At 43.1% G+C, this 12,955-nt stretch overlaps 1 long non-coding RNA gene across 2 annotated transcripts in view; it reads left to right on the top strand.

Moving 5' to 3' along the window:
- The window catches only part of LOC148117808 (uncharacterized), a 46,434-nt gene extending 33,735 nt beyond the window's left edge, over positions 1-12,699 (top strand). For both annotated transcript variants that reach the window (XR_015736639.1, XR_015736640.1), the window contains exon 2: positions 9,993-12,699. This is a non-coding gene — a long non-coding RNA (uncharacterized LOC148117808). The remainder of the gene's footprint in view (positions 1-9,992) is intronic.
- The last annotated feature ends 256 nt before the right edge of the window (positions 12,700-12,955 follow it).

Here is a 12,955-nt window from a genome sequence, read left to right as displayed (position 1 = left end):
GGAGGGGAGATTCTCAGAACAAAGTATGTATTTGTTTTCTAACTTGGTCAACATCTGTATTGCCTAGGTGGTAATCTGGCTAGAAACCAACTTTGATTTTTCTCCTCACACTCAGTGTCCTGATAACTATGATTAAATTTCTTTGTCCTCTTGCTCCATTAGTCCTTCCGTGTCCTTCCCTTACATTTCCTGTGTGTTCGGGCCTCCTCATGGCTGACATCACTTCATGTGCACACAGCTCGGGGATGGGATATCCTAAATCTGTTACACATTGTCCTCTGGAGTGTTGCCAGGCTTCAGTGGATCATAAACAATAGTAGCAACAGCTGTGAGAGGAATCCATGGACCAATTTGTTGGAATAAAGCAAAACAGGACTGTGCCATATGGGAGATCTATCTAAGATGGGTTTACTAGATGTAGGGTACTTTACTTGTAGTCTAAGGGCTTTCTGGAGGGACTCTGAAATCTTTTCATTATGCCCACATCATCACCAGATGTGGATGGAAATAGACCCCCCCCCCGTGTGTGTGTACTCACGGGTGTATATGTGTAAAGATGGAAAATTCCACTTTATATATGGACTTTCAGTATAGCTCATACTTATTTTCTTACTCAAAAACTGCATCCTGAACTTTCTAAATATTCAGAAAAACTCACTTCCTGTATCTCAGTAAACTCATGTACATGAACTTGTAAAACCAATAGGAGAAAAAGAGTAAAAAACATTTATTTAATAAATAACTGTGCAGTTTTATGCTCTAGTGGCAGGATAAAATGGGGTGCTTCACAGAACTTAAAAATTCACAGTGATTATTGACACTATTAATCAGAATTTGTCATGTGAACAGCTCAGGGATCTGATATATTAAGTTGTCATGTGGTTGTAATCATACCTTTTAACTGCCATCAGAGGTAACTGTCAGCAACACTGTATCTACTCTCCAGCCTAGTATGGCTTCAGTCCCCCAGGGTTCCATCCTGAGTCCAGGGCGATTTGTATGGTACACTAATGACCTGCTGATTGTCTGCACGAAAGCAAAATCATACACTGTTCAGGCAACACGGTGATCCCACACAAAAGCAAAGGACTGTCTAGTGTCAAAATAACACCGTACTCCAACTTCGATAAAGGTTTTCAAACTGACTTCAAGGTACTATTTGGTGCTAAAACATGCAGCAGAAATAACGTTTATTCAAATAACTAACAAGTTGGCAGAAGGTAAATTTCAAAGTGTGTGTGTGTGTGTGTGTGCGCGTGTGTGTGTGTGTGCATGAAGATGCTGTTTAAATATTTCTGCTGATGTTTTGAAAGGTTTAGGAACTAGACAAATACCTTTGTTTAATTAGACATTATTCATAGTTACTATTGATACACATCTAAAATACTATGTCACCAAAGAGTTTCATTAATAGATTCTGAAAGTGTGTGGTGGATACTTTACCAGTCTGTCTACTATCTACTGGTAAATATGGTCTATGGTGTGCCTCAATGGACGAGTAGGGAATGTGGGGGCTAGATGGGGCCATTTCAGTGGCTGTGTAATGTGCCTTTCCCCAGTGTCCTGAGCCTTAGGGCACAGAAAAAAACCTGGTCTCATCCCATCTAAACTCTGCCCCATGTTTCTTGCACTGACTCTGTATCTTATAGACTTGGTCATCGGGCATCCCAGAGTCCGGCATAATAACTGACATATAAGCACAGCCTTAAATTGAATGAATAAGTGAGCAAATAAACAATTACATCAAGCCAAGTCGTGTGTGTGTGTGTGTGTGTGTGTGTGTGTGTGTGTGTTTCTAAAGGACTGATTTCTTGGGAACTGTGTCACTGGGTTGTCTGTTGGTGTAATAATGGAGATCCCTGCTGAGGCTCTGACCCAGATTTTTTTTTCTGTTTTTTTTTTGTTTTTTGTTTGTTTGTTTGTTTTTTAAACAAAACAGATTTTCTCTGTGTAACAGCCCTAGCTGTCCTGGAACTGGCTCTGTAGACCAGGCTGGCCTTGAACTCACAGTAATCGGCCTATCTTTGCTTCCTGTGGGCTAAGATCAAAGGTGTGCGACACTATGCCTGGCCAGATTCAAACGTTTAATCCAAGACTTGTCTTGGTTTGATTGCTCATTTGTTCACTTATCCATTTAATTTAAGCCCATTCTTATATTGTCAGCAATTATGCTGGACTCTGTGATGATAATACACAAAATTTAGTGTCAACTATTAAGACGCTTGAGATCTTGTAGGTTCTAGTGATTAAGTGACCAGATAATAGTTTCTAAGTCTTTCGCAGATTGTCAAGCATTTTCTAGGTCATCCTGAAAAAATTTAAAGAGACTATGGATTGTGTCAAGGTGACAAAAATTAAGATCTCTCTTCTACTCTAGGCCAAGAAGCTAGCTTTGCTTCTGGAACTATGCATAATCCAGACCACAGAAAACACATAGGGCACATGTTCTGTGAATTGTTAGTGAGTTGTTTGAAATATCAAACAAACAAAACAAAACAAAACAAACAAAACAAACAAACAAAACAAATCTTTGGCAATGGATGGTAAATTACAGATGTCAATGGCTAGGTGTTAAAACCTTGGTTGGACCAGGTGGTGGGAATGCATGCCTTTAATATCAGCATTTGGGAGACAGAGACAGACAAATCTCTGTGAATTCCAGGCTAGCCTGGTCTATAGAGTGAGTTCCAGGACAGCCAGAGTTGTTTCACAGAAAAACCCTGTCTTAAAAAACCAAACCAAACCAAAACAGAAAAAGAGTCTTCCAGAGGACCTGGGGTTCAGTCCTATACTTAAATGGGAGCTCACTACTATCTGGAAGCCATTTCCATAGGTGACATTTGACACTCATGGGGTATACAAATATACATGAAGACAAAATACCAATGTACAAATAAAATAAATAAATGAATAAATAAATAGATTTTTTGAAAAATGAATGTGGTGGTACACCATACCTCACTCAGCACTTGGAAGGCTTAAGCAGGAGCATCACAAACCAAAGGTCAGCCTGTGATTACATAGGGAGACCTTGTTTTTTTGTTTTTTTGTTTTTTTTTTAAATATTCAGGGGCAGGTTTCTGAGAATTTGATTTAGTGATCACTTATATCCCCACTCTACTGGATTTATTCACCCACTTCAAAGCAAATGTGTATGACCTGTCAAGGCACATGGTAGGTACAATGGATTCCAAGACAACCAGGGTAGGAACAGGAAGGGGTTTGGAGACCTTAGAACAGGTAGAGAAGACTGCAGGAAAGAATGTTGTTTTGTGAAGGTGAGAGCAATAGCAGCCTAAGTTGCAGACAAGGAAGGTGAGAGGTCAGGGAGAAGATGCAAAAGGCTGGAGGGGAAAATAAACAAGATGCATGCCAGCTCCCTCCCCCCACGGAGTTTCTCTGTGTAACCCTGACTGGCCTCGAACTCACTCTGTAGGCCAAGCTGGCCTGGAGCTCACAGAGATCAAATTCGCTTGCTTCTGCCTCCCTCCAGAATGCTTAAAGGCCGGTCCTTTTAACACCACCCATGGATTAAAGGCCGGTGGCAACACCACCCATCACATTCCAGGAACTTAACTATACCCTGAGCCACTGAATTGACACCTTTAGGAAGGAGAACTTGAGATGAGGCTTGGTGAGTGAGCCGGCCAGCTCCTGAAGAGTTTCTGAAGGGTGTGCCAAAGAGTTTGCTCTCTATCTAGTGTCAAAAGAATTTACCAAGAGGACAGGAGCAAGGTGTCATTCAGATGACGAATTTGATGGGAAATTGGAGAGTCTGGGTTAGCAAGCCTTCAGTAGGTGAAAGTCAGGACCAGAGTCCAGCAGTCTGTTTAGTGGATAATGCATAAGTCCTGCCCAGGCTGGCTTGGACAGGACTCTGGAGACTGAGGTCACTGGGATCCAGCATCACTGCAGCTCAGAAGTGGACAACACGGTAAGACAGGCTCCAAACAAACCAAGTGCAGATAGCTGTAGATCCAACTAAGACCTAACCCTGTCACCAAGCTTTACATAGGCACTGCAGCTTTTGTTTCTGGACAAATGATGTGACTTTATCATGGGATGTACATGGGAAAGAGTGGGCAGGATGCCAGGGAGCCCAGCGCTGACAGGTCAGTGCTAGTCCCTGCTTACCCGGTGCTGTGGCCTCTTCCGGCCTTCATGTATTCTTTTCCTTTTCCAATGTCCAGCTTAACACTTTGAGGTAGGATGCTATGTTACTTTCTGCTGGCGGTCCTTTTTACCTCTGGACCATATGGCTAGTGAAGGTCCTGCCCATTTTCTTCTCTCTTCCTGCCTGCTGCAATCCAGCAGAATTCTGTGGGCCATGGCAAGATTATCCCTGGAAAAGTTAGTTCTGTTGAAACCTTATTCCGGTTTGGGTGATGTGATAGCCAATACGAAGGAGGCCTGGTGACGACGGCAATCTTCTCTTCCTTCCCTTCTGGGCTTTCTGGTAACTTCAGCCTCTTCCTCATGCAGTTGGAATGTAGTTTTGGTGTTATCCTTGGCTCTCCTCAGGGCTGCTCTTCAAGCGCTTGTGGAGAGAGGACTTGTATTTCTTTTCTACAGAATAAGCTTTATTTTTCACTTTGAGGATATTCCAAAATCCTGTCATATTTTCCTTTCTGACATCTCTAAGACTCATCTTTCCCCATTGGTCTCCAGAAACCAACATCTTTCCCTCTATTTTGGCTCCTGTAGCTCTGCCCCTCATAAATACCCGCACTGTGGTCTGCGATCTTGAGTTCCGCCTCTGCTAAAGCAATCTCCGTGGAGCCCTCCTGACACCGCGCTTTCAGACGCCTTTGCTGCTCCCTGCGTTGACTCTGACTTCAGCATACTGTTCACTGCCTGCTTATTTTTTCCCCTGCTGACTTCCCACATTTCTCCCTAATTTCTTAATGCCTGACCTCCTCATATGTGTTCGTGGAGTTCCTCTCATTCACATTTGCTTTTCTAGGCAGTTTGAAAGCTGTCTCCTCCTGAGCCAAGAACATTTTCTTTCCTTTCTATATGCCAAGACAAGCTCCACACACATTTTACCCTGCAACCTCCCTGCTTTCCTCGCCCTCTTTCTCACTTACGTTAACTGCCCTCTCCTCAAGATCACAGTAAATCTTCCTAAAATCAGGTGATATTCTAGATATACAAAAGAGAATATGTGGAGTCTTCTGGACTTCATTTATAAATCCCTCATTTATTTGGGAAAATCTCTGCTGTTGTTGACCATTGCATTCTGCTATGGCCATTCCTACTTACAACAGCAGCTGCCTTGGGCTTGCCTCTTATCTCTCCTTCAGCCAGCTTTTCTAGCTGTTTGCCTTCAAGGCTTTGCCAGAGTTGCCTCCCAATCTGATCCATTTTCCTTCTTTAACAAAACAAAGCAACCAGACCTCTGGCTTTCCCTGACTTGAAGAAGACAGAACCCTCAAGTCCTTTTGTACCCCTCCCATTCTTGACTCATTTTTCTCTTCTATCATATCTATCTATATCTATCTTCTCTTCTTACATTATCTTACATCTTACATCTCAGCTCCACAGAATGGGTGGAAGCAGTGGCTGACACAGGCCAAATTCAATTTTCCCAATTTTTTGTTATCTTTTAAAAAGCAAATTTAAAAAATTATGAAAATCTTGATTACTGGCTTCCGCTCAGAAACTATGGTAGTGCTGCTGTCTCCACGGTTTTAAAGCGGGGGTGGTAGTTCCATCATGGCGGCCGCTTTTGATAGCGTGGACGCTCTCCAGCCTTCCAAAGCTCTGTCTGTGTCCTTTAGCATCACCAACAGTGAGATAAAGTGTCACTTTCTGCTTATCACCACTTTATGCTTTGTGTTTAAGAGAGATTTTGATCTAAGCACTCAGGAAGCAGAGGCCAGAGGATTGTGAATTTGGGATCAGCCTGGGCTAGAGGAAAGTTCAGGCAAGAGTGAAATAGAGAGTAAGATTTCTTCCCTAAAACATAACAGAAATAAAAAACAAACCAACAGAGAGTGTGTGGGGTTATACTACATTGCTATAGATAAATAAGACATGGGCTGGTGTTATTTTATACATAAAAAAGCATTTGAGCAGGAGGGGCAGACGTTATTCTAGTATTACCCTCTCTGGAGGCATCCTGGTTTGGATATCTAAGTGGTTTGGCATTAAGCATCTCTGTTCCGATACCGGTTTCATCCAACATTAGTTGTGCAGTTTTGGAGAAACCACTTAACCGCTCTCTGCCTCAGTTTCCACATAAGTGAACTGGAGAGAGTGAGCACCCAGCAGGGTTTTGGTGAAGATTGTCTAAGATAATCTGTGCAGAGAATGCAGCGGATTGGAACAAGCATGGGAAGTGCTATTGCTGTTATTAGTTTGTTTCCAGATTCCATGGTAGAAATGTCAGATCCATGAGAGGCATGATTTGGAGAAAAGGGCCTTTTGTTTCCTATCTGTGTCTTCCCAGACAATTTAAGCTTCCACTTGGGGATTTTTTTTTTTTTTTCCGAAACAGGGTTTCTCTGTAGCTCTGCAGCCTGTCCTGGAACTAACACTTGTGGACCAGGCTGGCCTCGAACTCACAGAGAACCGCCTGCCTCTGCCTCCCAAGTGCTGGGATTAAAGGCGTGCGCCACCACCTCCCAGCATGAGATGTTTAAAATCTTAGTAATAACAACAGCACAGTAGTATCAGTCACATCTTTGTCTCACATGCCATGGTACAGCAACAAATTTGTACTCTGTGTCTTGGGTACTGGTCCCTTACTAAGTGTCTGACAAATAAGTGGTCTTGATGTTACCACTCAGCTTTCCTGCCCCTTGCAAAGAGGATGGCACCTGGGAATCATAAAGACCCAGGGAGCTGGATAACCCATTTGCACATGATATGTGGCACCCATACTTCTCTATGGGTTTTTAAATAATTGAGATATGACTAGAAAGCTTTACAATTCACTGTTCAAGTGTAAGGTTCACACGCCTGCCTGTAACTGGCTGCAGAAGCTCCATCTAAGAGACAGGAGAAACACAGTTTCCAGGCTCTGGCTCAGGCTCATGAGACCACAGTCTCAGGCTTGGTGACTTAGGATTTACAAATTTACAAAAGAGATTCTGCCTGTCAGGGACTGGGAAATTGTGGTTGTATTGAATATGTTTATACGACACTAATCCATGTTTCTTCTCAACAGCATTGCTCTATTTCTGCACCTCCCCCCCTCCTGCCCCGGCTGTGGTATATGCATGTGTGTGTGTGTGTGTGTGTGTGTGTGTGTGTGTGTGTGTGTATGTATACACATGGGTGTGGGAGAGTCTGGAGGCTAGGAGTTGGTGTTGGCTACTTTCTGCTCTTCCTCTTATTTTTGAGAGAATCTCCCTGACCCTGGATCTCACAGATTCAATAAGGCTGGCTCAAGTCCACCTCTGCCTCTGCAGCCCCGGGATTATACATGTGCCACCGTGCCTGGCTTTGAAATGAATCTGGGGCTCTGAATTCAGGTGCCTATGTTTCCTCAGAAAGCCCTCTACCAACTAAGTCATTCTTCAGCTCTCAAATACCCTTTTCCAAGTGTTTGGGTGTGATCTTCTTTCTCCTCTCTTTGCCTCCTGGTCATTCTCTTCCTTCTCTTTGCATTGTAGAGGACAGATCCCAGGGCCTTAGACTAGGGGACACTGAGCTACATAGCCTTAGTCTTAGCAGATTTTACAACAGAGGGCATTTTCTTTGTTCATCTTAGTGTCCACCCCTGCAAATGACCACACATACAGCTGGGACTTAGTGCAGGATGGAAGACTAGTTCACAAGTCTTGAGGTATTTGGGCTCAGATGATCCCCTAGAACATCCTCCTCACAGAGATCTTCTGGTGCTCACTATGAGATGGTCCCTTCACACAGAATGCCAGAGTCTCCCAGGAACTTATAAGTATGCGGATTCTCATGCAAAGTCACAGATACACCAGGCCAGGATGTTGTCCAGGAAAGAAAAGTTAATAGCCAGATAACACCAATATGCTGCTCTGAACTGAAAAGGATGCTCTCTCTCTCTCTCTCTCTCTCTCTCTCTCTCTCTCAGTCCCCCCCCCCCCCCCATAAAAGCTGTGTAGTGCTCTTGAGAGTTAACTTGGGCCTTACTGTGAGCTGGGATTTGGAAGATCTGGGTTTAGCTGTGGCCTCGTCTTTTAGTCAGCCCCTGGGTAATGCTGATTAAGCCATTACCCTCTAGCTCACTGCTTTTCAATTGAGAAATCTCACTAGGGAAGGCTCTGGGAGTGCAAGTTTCTCTCTAGACATCAATTCTTCAGGAGCCACGTCTTCTATGTGCTCTGGAAGAGGACCTTTTCTCAGACTTGTCTTGGCAGCTGTTTGGTTTCATTGTACGTCTGGTGAGATGAAACAGGAAGCATGTAGAGACCCCTGCTTTCCCTGCACCTTTGTCTCTTCCTTCTTGTTTTCCTCAGATTCTGCTAATGTAGACTTTCATTTGTGAAAGTTCTGTTTACAAACTGTCGATATCTTATGGGAGACCTAGTGTCACTGTCTTGGTTACTATCCTCTTGCTGGGAAGCAGCCACATGCCCAAGACAACTTACAAAAGAAAACATTTAACTGGGGGCTTGTTGACAGCTTCAGAGGGTAGTAAAGTCCATGATCAGCATAGTGATGGCAGCAGGCAGGAAGGCATGGTGCTGCAACAGTAGCTGAGAGAAGAAGAGAGGGAGAGAGAGAGCTTGCATGAGTGCTAGGCTTTTGAAATTTCAAAGACCATCCCCAGTGACACATCTTCAACAAGGCCACACCCCAATCTTTCCTAAAACAATTCCATCAATTAGAAAGCAAGCATGCAAACATTTGAGCATATGGGGGCCATTCTCATCCAAACCACCACATTTACATTTTTGGGGGGAGGGCAAAGTTTTGAGACAGGGTTTCTCTATGTAGCCCTAGCTCTCCCGGAACTCTCCTGTAGACCAGGCTGGCCTCAAAGTCACAGAGTTCCACCGGGCTCTGCCTTCTGAGTTCTGGGATTAAATGCCATGCCACTATAACTACTGCCTGGCTTTGTTGTTTTTTTTGAGACAGAATCTTTGTGGCCCTGGTTGACCTGGGACTTGCTAAGAGACCAGGCTGGCCTTGAATTTACAGTGATCTATCTGCCTCTGTCTCCCAATTGCTGATATCAAAGGTATGTGTTGCCAAGATTTGCAAACAATTGTTAATATAATAACTCTAATATAAAAAATAAAGATCTTGTGACTGGAAAACTTTCCATTTAACTGCTGTCATACTAGAGAAACTAGAGTGAAGAATTTAATGTAAGATGGGTTCTGGGTTCCTGGACTCTAAAAAGGGAACAGGTGGTCACAGCAAGGGGTTGGTCATTTCCTCAATACCAAGGTGATGACACTGTAGTATAACGCCTTTGAGGATATTGGTGGACGGTCTCTAAGGTAGAAACCCTTCACCTAGACTTACCTTTCAGAGAGGATCACTCTGTCCTATTTTGTCAATGACTCTGGGAACTAATCTTATCAATTGCCCAGGAATTAAACAAGACTTGGGTTAGTGTGCTTCTGACTTTTCGTGGGATCTCAATCGAAGTTTGTCCCTAAATATTATCATATGCTTGGCTCTTCACTGGTCCGACAGTACTCTGCTTGGGTGAACTCCACGCAGCATCACACGACAGTTTTGCACTCCTGAAGTCTTTCCTCATTCTCTTATGTCCCTTTAATATAATAACTTATATTATAAACATTATGCATGCAGATTCACTTGGATTTTATTATAAGTATTCTTTTTTATTTTTTTCTGGTACTCCAACATTGAGGAAGGAAGCAAGGATATTTAGGTATATTTTCTGTTCCTATAGCCTCCTCCATTGTCTGGAAAACCACAGACTTCACTTAAAAGGCAAAGAATCCTTCATCGGGTTTTGCTTCAGCCATGTATTTACCAAGATCCTCACTTGTTCTGTGGGCTTAACTTTGTAATCTTTGATTTATAATTTACAGCTGCTGAGAACCAGAAGTAGCCGACTCCTTTGGAAGAGCATTCCCCTAGATTACTTTGCCACTGCTCTGGATCCCCTTGAACAGTGGTCCCTGAACACCGACTTCAAGAAGACTCCAAGGATGGTCGTCCAGTCTTATCAACTGCAGTTCCCCTCTGTGTTTCTTTCTTCACTTTCTTCACCCCAGTGAGGCACTCAGTAGGGGCAGCTCATAGATGAAGCAGCGGACAGCAGGTGGAAGGACTGACCTCTTAGAGTGCCAACTGTCAACAGTGTGCTGTCAGATCCAGAGAGAAGAAGAAGAAAACGAGTTACGTGGAAGGGGGAGAACAGTTTGACAGTTCTTTAGAAGCTGAGAGTGAGAAATGGTTAAATTTGGAAGAATTTACTGCAGGGCTCCTGTGTTGTCCCTACCGGGTTGTATAATCCGAGCGTTCCTGCTGGACTGTGATTCAGAGAGACTGAGTATCTCAGTGGTCCTGCTCAGCGCTTGTCCCTTAGTAAGAGACAACAACCCATTAGTCTCTATATTGTTTCTCTGCACCGTAGGTCTGCACTTTTGATCTGGAAGACATTGACTATCTTGTAGGATAAAAGTCCATGGTAAGAATAGTTCAAACCCTCTTGAACTTTTTGTCTGTAGACCAGGTGGTGACATGCTGTATTGAGTTAATTAGAGGAACAGAATCACAGGGTGGGACTGAATTCATTTGAAATATTTGATTGAAACATGACATTGCTAATTATGCAGAAGAGAGCATTATGGAACATGATTGGTACCATGAAGCACGCACTACTGGTCATATATGGCAACCTAGCAACCAGCTAAATACAGCATAGACTCTTGAGAGACTAGGAGATGTAGACATGGTTCTTTCCCCATGGAGCTTACACTTTAATGTCCCTGTCCATTTGAAAAGCATGTGTGCGGCCACAGAGATGTTCTTGAATGCAGGCCTCTAGCTGGGGAGGAGTTCCCAGTGCTGTAGTCGTGGTCAGTGGCCAAGCACCTCTAAGCCTACATTTTAAAACCAATCTGTGAATACAGACTGCTATTCCCTAGCAAAAGTCCAGGGACGACAGGGGAAGTGCTTGAGGTTTACAGGGCTTCTGGAGTGGGAAATATGAAATGATTTGGACCAGAAAACAAGAAGGGATGGGATTCAGAACCAACTATTGCTTCTATTCTATGGGGGAAACTACAGTATGAAACACACTGGGCTGGGAAACTTTGACACCTTGGTTTTAATCCCTTCCTTCCCTTCTTCCTTCCTTCCTTTCTTGCTTCCTTCTTTCCTTGCTTCCTTTCTACCTCCTGCCCTCTCTCTCCTTCCTTCCAGCCTCTTCTTCTTCTTCTTCTTTTTCTTCTTCTTCTTCTTCTAATACTAAAAAGCCATGTGACTGTAAGCAAGCCATTTCCCATTCCCTGCAGATGTCTCTTGAGTGGCTGTAAACCCCTTCTAGCTCAGAAAGTCTTACATCAGGCCCCCAGGCTACAGTGGTCAGTTTCAAAACACCCTGACTTCAGTTGCTGGATCATATATATTCAGCAGTTAGATAAACCTTTTATTTATTTTTTATGGAGGGAATATCTGTTTTATCAACTTTTATTTTTCGTTTTCGAGACAGGGTTTCTCTGTAGCTTTGGAACCTGTCCTGGAACTAGCTCTTGTAGACCAAGCTGGCCTGAATTTATAGAAATCCTCCTGCCTTTGCCTCCTAAGTGCTGGGATTAAAGGCATGTGCCATCATGCCCGGCTTTGTTTTATCAGTTTTTAAGTACTGTCGAGTTCTTCTCTAGAGTTAAGAAGATGCTAACTCTATGTCCTCCTTCACTGTTGCTTGCTGCCTTTGCTTCTGTCCTTTGTCCACACCCTATGGAGCTCATGCTCTGTACTATGGTCAGGTGTGTGTTGGGTTTGGAGATACGCAATGAACCTCACATTGATCCCAGACTCCCTTCACTTTTCCAGAGATTCTTCTTTTCCCCTTTTACCTTCTGGCATTTTCTTTAGAGGGAACCAGTTACAGTGTGTTGTGGCACCCTCTAGGTAACCACCTGCAAGCAAGTGCCTCATACTGACTAAGCAATTTTGTTGAACCCTAAGATTCATATCCAAGTAACCACTCAGACCCAGGGTTACCACAACAAGAACTTTCTGCAGGTGTAAGGAAGAGGAATCTTTTACTTCTAGGATATGTGCACACCCTCCAGCCTGTGTAGAACAATGAATATGCTACTCCCTGCAGCCCATCCTTGATCAGGTAGAGAAAATCTAAACCCAAATACTTCTCAATAAATAGATATACTCTCTATGCACTGTGTTTCTCTGTGTCATCCCCACGGCTTGTCACTTCTTAAAAAAGAATGGAAAATGCTAATCAGACAAAAATGTTGCTGTGATCTCTGACCTCATTGGGAATCCTTTTAGCAATCAACAAGTCCACTGAATACTTGTCTCTAAATCCAGGGCATATTTTATGGATACATAAAACAATGAAATTTCATGTTCAGAGCTGTTGACATATACTATTTGTTTTGAACATTTTTATTATAAGGAATGACTTAGCGTTTCAATTTAATGACTTAAGTGGTAAAATGAATCACTCTTGACTTTCAGTTTTTTTTTTTTCTATTCAAGTCAAGGAATAGCCAGCTCTGGTAATGTCTACATTTTCCTATGAAATAAAGGCTCTAACTGTCTGTATTTCCTTTCTTTTTTCTTTAAACTGCAACACAATTCTTTCTTTTAAATAGTTTATTTATTTTTATTTTTGTGCACTGGTGTTTTGCTTCTGTCTATATCTGTTTGAAGGTGTAGGGTCCTCTTGAACTGGAGTTACAGACAGTTGTGAACTGCCATGTGAATGCTGGGAATTGAACCCAAGTCCTCTGGAAGAGCAGCCAGTGCTCTTATCCGCTGAACCAAATCCTCAACCACTCTATTGTGTTTCTTTATGTAG

This window comes from Myodes glareolus, chromosome 25 (genome assembly GCF_982192425.1).
Source record: "Myodes glareolus chromosome 25, mMyoGla1.1, whole genome shotgun sequence".
NCBI classification, from domain to species: domain Eukaryota; kingdom Metazoa; phylum Chordata; class Mammalia; order Rodentia; family Cricetidae; genus Myodes; species Myodes glareolus.
This window is presented reverse-complemented; position numbering and strand designations above follow the sequence as displayed.